General features: G+C 42.8%; 1 non-coding gene across 1 annotated transcript; it reads right to left on the reverse strand.

Annotated features, from left to right (window-relative positions):
* Positions 1–6,931: 6,931 nt before the first annotated feature.
* Positions 6,932–7,014, reverse strand: TRNAL-CAG. Its single transcript has one exon. It is a non-coding gene; the product is annotated as a tRNA-Leu (tRNA).
* Positions 7,015–7,688: the final 674 nt, after the last annotated feature.

Below are 7,688 nucleotides of genomic sequence, written 5' to 3' on the forward strand. Positions count from 1 at the left end.
ACCTCCTGATGACCTCTCCCAGCGGTTTCATATAGATGTTAAATAGCTGAGGGGATAGAATGGAGCCCTGTGGTACCCCATGGCATAGCTGCCATGACGTAGAGACATGGTCCCCCAGCACTACCTTCTGGAATCGACCGTCGAGATAGGAGCGGAACCACTGCAAAGCAGTGCCTCCAACCCCCAATCCCGCAAGTCTATCCAGAAGAGTCCAAAAGTCACAGGAGAGGTGGAATTTAAGAAGAGGTCCCACCATGGAAGACTGTAGAAGCAAGGACAAGAAACTTGTGCAGAACATGGGAGTGGACAGAAAGCAGTGGTTGCTTATCGTTTATTTGTTTATTACATTTATAGACCACCCCATAGTTCATAAGACCTTCTGGGTGGTTTGCAGAATAAAAGTGTATAACAAGAACAAAATGCTATAAATAATAAAATCAGTTAAAACTGAAAACACAACAACTGACTGCTTTAGGTGATAAAAAATTAATGCATGGCATAAAACTGTACACACCTATGCACCCGATCTATTGAAGCATCTGGCAAATAAAAATGTTCTTACCTGGTGCCCGAAAGAGAATAACAACTGTGCCAGGTGCACCTCCTTGGGGAGCATATTCTTCAGATGGGGTGCAACCACAAAGAAGGCCCTTTTCCTGGCTTCTTCTTTAGGGGCTGGTTGAGGCGAAGGACCTCCGTGGAAGATCTTAAGGACTGGGTAGGAACATGCAAAGGAAGGCATTCCTTTGGATAGCCTGGCCCCAAGCTGTTCAGGGCTTTATATGTTAGCATCAGCACTCTGAATTGGCTCCGGACTTCAACAGGCAGCCCGTGCAGCTGATATGGTCTCATGGATCCTCCACCAAAGCCAGTGAAGGGATTAGAGGAGTAGAGCCACATGGTCAGAGTGAGGCAAGGCAGATGAATAATTTTTGCACAAGAGTGCTGGAGGGGTGTGTGTGGGCCCTACCCAGAGTCAGCATGATCACCTGAGAAAGACTCCATGCCCCCCATTTGCTCGCGCAATCAGCTGTCAACATCTGGATCATCACAGGGAGGATTAAGAGCAGTCATTTACAGAAGATACTACTTATATGATTTCTTAGGAAAATAGTATGTTCCAGAATACCATACCATGCTTTTTTATTAGCAGGCTGAGAGTCCATAGGCCAAAGGGGCAATTCAGCTCCCAGTCGTAGTTACCGTCTCAAATCTTCAGGAGGAACATAAAACAGTGTGGAACATACAACACGTATCCCCAGTTAATCAGTATTAGTGTCACAGACTGAGAAAAGCTCACTGTCCATTTGAAAGAATTGCTTCAAATGATTCCTGCTTAAATGGCTGAAAATACTGAGAAGTGCACTGCCTGATTTTTTCAAAGCAACTTATGAAAGTGCAAAGAACTTGAAAGGGAATTTGGTATTTACATCTGAGGGAGCTGGAATCTTTCACAAGTTAAGATTCAAAAAGGCAACTGTTTCAGCATCAGGCTGCAAAGGATATCCTGAAAGGGGATAATGATCAGGACACGAAGGCCTGCAGTTCCGGGTCTGCGAGTGGCAGGCAAGCTTGATGAGAAGGACCGGCTTTTTCTGCCACAGACAGTGGCCACGGTGTATCCACTGCCACAGGCCAAGCACACAGATGGAGCTGAGTGTACAGCTGTGATCACAACCCCACTTGTGCCGTTCATACCAGGAATGCCTGGAAAGGGCTTAAGTTGTGATAGGGTGGCCCACTGTAGCACTGGATACTACAGGATCATCCAGTGCAAGTGTTGCATGGAATACCGTGTGCCTGTTGTGTGTTATAAGCAGACAAGTTTATTCAAGCAGCTATTGTCAAAGGTTTGACTGTCAAAAACTAGTGTGTCGTAAAATAATGATTTAAGTTACTACATGATTTATGGTCCTTATTTACTTTTCACTATCCAATTTACCCTCCTCTTAAAATATTTCATGAAATTCGTGTGCCATTTCTATTTTTATGTATATAAACCCATGCATGAGCACAGGCACACACACAGGCACACACACACACACACAGAAATACACACACACACACACACACACACACACACAGCCCATATACACACACACAGAGCATTATAAATAGCCCCATTTCTTAGCGTTTCATGTGTATAAGGTAAGATGTACTGTGCAATGTTGATATTTCAAGTGCTCACTGATATATGGGAACCTAATGGAGTTATATGCATAATGTCAAAAAAGGTGAATGTAGTTGGAATTTAATAGCGATACTACAGCCAACTCTTTAGGAGAAAAGCAAATCTGAGGAAAGTTTTCTAGCAGCAAGAAAAAGGCCCAATTCAAGCCAACACAAGAAGCAGAAATGGAAGAGACCAAAATAAAAGTGGGATTTTATTTATGATCTTGTCTGAAACACTAAAAGCCTTCATGAATAGTGTATAGACAAACACTGCCCCAAGACAAAAAAGAATGTGGAGAGAAAAGTTTTGCAGTTTAACTCTGTAGTTCAATGAAAGAATCGGCTCACTAGACTAACCATAATGACAATATTGGACACGTAAATAATTTCCTATAGATCTTTTTCACAGACACATTTGTCTTGCTCACGAAATTTTCACACTTCCACTGAAGATACATGACACTAAAGTGGGAGTGAGAGACTCCAAAACAATGAACCTGATAGAGTGTCAAGACTCTGAAAAAGTATCAGCCCTGCCCTGCCCTGCACTCTTAAGTTGTATATCATTGAATAATTGCATAGTTTCACCTACTGACATCATTAGAAACAATTTGTATAGTTTTGTTTTAGAGGCTTTGGACATATTTGTAATTCTAAAGGGGGGTAAAGATCATACCCTGGGTTAATATCATTAAAGCTCCTTTTTCCAATTTGAACCTCACAGGAAATTGATTTTAAAAAACCTATTTTTTCTCCAAAGCAAATAGTAGAAGGGCAGAGAGGGAGCATGTGTTATTCATACGAGAAGCTATGATCTGTTAAACCAAGATTGGCACATCTGAATTGGGTCATTGTTTATGAACATATTGTACCATGTCATTTTCTGCAATGGCCTGATTCATTTCTCATGATTCCATGCCTGACACTAAGTCCTTCCATTAAAAGCAAAAGCAAGAAACACCGCAGGTGCAGGTGTTTCCTTTCCACTGCCCTAGAAGAGCAGAACCTTCTTGAACTATCCTGAAACTCCTAACTCCAACTTAAAATGAATGTTTCGGAAGCATTCCTATATTAGTTCAAACATAGCATGATCACTGTAGAATGAATAAGCTGCATGTACAGGTGGAATAAATACAGGGTTGGTGCCCTCCATTGGACCAAGATGGGATCTGACCCCAAACCTAAGGTGAGGCCCAAATTTAGTTGCATGCAGCTGGGCTGATAGAAATGTGCTACTCACCTTTCCTCCATGCAGCACCCCCTCCAGCACCTAGGAGATGCTACGTTAGGGGGGCCCTACTAATTGGGCTGAGCTGTGGTGTAAATGAGAGGGGGGATTCAGGCAGAGGCGCCCCACGAAACAGATCCCTTCTGTGCATGGAGGGCAGAGCTTGGGTCTATCTCCAGAACCCTCCCTCATATTGCCCATTCCTGAGCTCGGGAAGACTTGTGGTAGGACCTTAGACCTAGGCCCCTACTGCAGCATTTGGGGATTCTGGAGGACACAGGAACCACATGCCGACAGTTTTGGATGTACTTGCGCATTGCTGCTAAATTCATGGCAGTGCCCAGTAGCCATTCTCCCAAGACTTTTAAATTAGGGTGAAAGGGAAAGAGAGAAGGTTCTACAAGACTCCATCAGTTCAAGGGAGCAATATATTACCAAGAGGGCAGAACAGAAAAGTGCAAGAGTCGGCTATTGAAAAAGGTGAAATCATCAATTGCAGGTTTTGATTGGGCTGGAATGCTTTATCTGCTTATAATTTGGTTACCCCCCTGGTTCAGTTGCCCCTTCACTCTGATCGCAGGCTAATGCACACTTCCTTTAGCAGAAATCCTATTAAACACAAAGTAATTTATTTCCATGTAAAAGCCACTTTGCGTGCCAGGTTTGGTAGATAGGCAGGGTATAAATCAAATAAATAAATATGCATGGGATGGTGGTGTGTAAAGATTCCCGAGCACCAGCCTCCTCAGTCCTCAAAAGTTCTCTTGTTAGTCACTATGCAGAACTACAAAATGATTTAAAGCACTTTCCCCGCCTGGGTAATCTGCCCTTAGAATGAGGCAAAATGTCCATCTATTAGGAATAGGCACAGCGATCCAGATACCATCCTTTGATTACTTTATTAAAAGAGATAAATAAACCCCCGCAACCCCTGATTCATAGAATCAGGCCAGAGCTGGCGTCCATGTCCGCCTCTGTATTTCCACAAGCAGGGGGTGCCCACTGCTCTAACGGTGGCAACTCTGCATATTTTCCACACATGCAGGTAGGAGGGCAACATCACCCTGCCGCACAGTTGCCTGAAGTTGTACATTTCTGGGCTATTTGCTTCCCTTGAAAGTAAAACACTTTCCATTTAAAATGTATCTTGGTTTTCTATAGTTACTGAAACCAAGAATACCTGCTGCTTCCAGCAGTGATAAAATCAGCCTGTCATTCCCGCTGCAGATCAAGAAAGGCTGGTAATGTCTTGCCTTTTAAGTCCATTCTGTCGAAACTGTAGTGCAAATAAAGACGAATACTATCTCTTTCAAAGGCAGCACAAAACCAGCACTCACTCTTCTAAGCAACTGAACAATGCTTATCACGGCTGCTTGGAAGCCTGTTTAAGCTCAACACAGGAGCTGTATTTATTTTCAGATTTTCGTTTAAGATTTTTTTCTTGCACCCTTTCTCTGAACTTTGCCATTCTGAGACTTTTGCTTATCAGCATATGATTCCTTTCTGTTTGTAACAGGGCATGAGAGGAATGACCTGACATAGCAAATATCAATTTACAGAAACTAAAAAAAGCAAAAGAAAAGCAAATTATCATTTATTTAGATGGATATTTCTTTAATACAGGCAAGTGATTTGGGATTTGGCCAGCAAAATGAAAACAAAAAGCAGAACCTGGAAATTACCAAAGTTTTAACTTTACTATCTTTTGAAACGGTCCGAAATAGCTCACTGTACCCGTGCTGCGTCTCCTCCCACATTTCATTCTGCTAAATATGGAAAGCTAAATCTAGATACAGGGAAATATGTACCTCTCAGGAACAGTTTTACCCCACCTCATCTCAGCCCCGGCCAAGATCATTCAGCGCTTCTGGCATCTTCTTGAGATGCCACATATATGACGTCTGCAGCGTGAATTTCTAGCATCTTTCTTTTCACTTGTCCCTGCCACCAGAATCTGAGCAAAAGGCACCCTAAGCGGTCAGATGGACATGAGATAGGAAACCATGTATACCTGTGCATCTGCAGGCGTGCAATTATTTATTTCCCTGTATACAGAGCCAATTTCTGCATCGCTGACAAACCAATCTAGACCTGTGTGGAAAGGAGAACCCCTGAGGCATCAGTATCTGGACCCTGCCAGGATCCAACCCCAGGCAGGTGGTCTACTCCTGCCCCCATGGCAGACTTCAGCTCCCACCGCAAACACACCAGCTCCCAACACAAATCCTGTGTTGAATCACCTTCTACGGACTGCTGCCAGTGGAAGCAATGCAACCCTTGCAATGCAATACAACTTTATTGGGCGGCTGTGCGAACACACGGGCGTAAAACCTGAGGTAGGAAATACATGAGAGCCGAAGTTTCACACTTGTATCTACCTCATACAGGGAGTGGCTTCAGACATTACGGTAATTAGATATCAGGGTGGATAAGTCTCTGCGCTGTTTTAGAAGGATTTTTATTTAAATAGGATTTTTAAAATAAAATGCTTTTTGTGGGAAGAATTCAATTTAAGATAGTTTAGTGTTTAAGGCACATTATAATCTAAAGGTTATCCATCATGAAATAAGGATTAGTTTTTAATTAGATAGCATAAGGCTGTTTACATTTTTGGTAAATGAATTCCATCAATCCATTCCTAATGTGCTTTTCCAGAGGTTCCTGGAAGATTATTGGGCAATTTTTCTGTCTAGAAGATATTATCATAGATGTTTGGTTTTACGGTTCTCAAAACCAAGGATCTCTGTCTGCAGAGTTCACATGTCCCTTCTTCACAACAAAAAATTTATAAGCATACAGATTTAAGAAAAAGACCTTAATCCCATATGTACAAAGAGTCAACCCCTTACCTCTTAAGTGCTAAGTTTGAAAAATTAAATGAATAGAAGATTGTTGGAAGTGGAATAGATCTGCACAAGAAACTAAATATGAGGAGGGGCATGCAGTAAAAATGAAAGTGATTTTTTTTTAGCAGAATACTTCATAAGCCTTTGGATATTTTTGTGTATAACCTGAGGTTTATCATATCATTCCTTCCCTGGAGGAGAAAACCTATAACAATATTATAGGATGTAGTAGACATAGAAACATAAAAACTGAGCAAGTCAGAAGGGGCCTTCAAGGCCATCTAGTTTGACCACCTGGTTCCAGCCAGCTTTGCTCATGACATGCCCACCATGTGCATATCTAGTCTGTCCTTGAACACCTCACCAATGGAGCCTCAACCACCTCCTGTGGAAGCCCATTCCATGCCCTCGGGGTCCTAACTGTCAGGAAGTGCTTCCTGGCATCCAAACTGAACCTTGGTTCCTTGAACTTGGCTCCATTGGAGCACATCCTGCCTTCCCCTGCAGGGGGGAACAGGTCTCTACCCACCTCCGTGTGACACCCCCTCACATACCTATATGTCTCCAACTGATCCCCTGGAGTCTCCTCCAGGCTGAAAAGATCCAGTTCCCTCAGTCTCGCCTCATACTACTTTCCCTGCAATCCAGCCACCAATAAATGGGATATAACATTTAAAATACATTTTGTCAGAAGTGGGATTCGAACCCACGCCTCCAGGGGAGACTGCAACCTGAATGCAGCGCCTTAGACCGCTCGGCCATCCTGACTTACAGGACCACAATTCCCAGCAATCCTAGCTAGCCTAGCCAATAGTGAGGAATTATGGGAGTTTTAGGAAAACACATCTGTAAGGTCACAAGTTGCTATAGAGCTGGTCCTTGTTTTACCTGCTAGTTGTTGATGGGGCGGGTGGGTGAAAGAGAGCAGCTTGATTAAAGCATTTTAGGGAATTCATAGAAGAAACGGATGCAAGAGGAACTTTCTATTTCATAACTCAATCTCTTAATTACTATGCTACATCTTCCCCATCAATCTTTTTTATATAAAATATGCAGGCAGTGAACATAGTATCACAAGAGTTGCATAACCCATGCGTCGTGTGAACAAGATAAATGCTGATGGAAATGTTCGTTATCCACCAAGCAGATTAATCAAATGAGTAGAAGGAAGGTTTTGTGGAAGCCACGGGGTCTATTTGAACAGCAATGCCACCCTAATGAGGCATCCTAGGATATGCAACAAGCCATTTCTACGTCTTTCTGGGGTTGTGAGTATTGAGTTGCGTATACTAAAATGCCTGTGTAAGCAAATTTAGTATACGAAATCAGGTCCTGTGTATGTCAATTTACACCTGCTGCAATTCCCTATTTGGTGCAGAAGGCCATCCCTCTTTTCTACCTAGCCAGCCCAATGGAGCACCCAAGTCATTCAAGGTTTGCCA

This window comes from Varanus komodoensis, unplaced genomic scaffold (assembly GCF_004798865.1).
Source record: "Varanus komodoensis strain SLA01 unplaced genomic scaffold, ASM479886v1 scaffold7_3, whole genome shotgun sequence".
Classification (NCBI taxonomy): domain Eukaryota; kingdom Metazoa; phylum Chordata; class Lepidosauria; order Squamata; family Varanidae; genus Varanus; species Varanus komodoensis.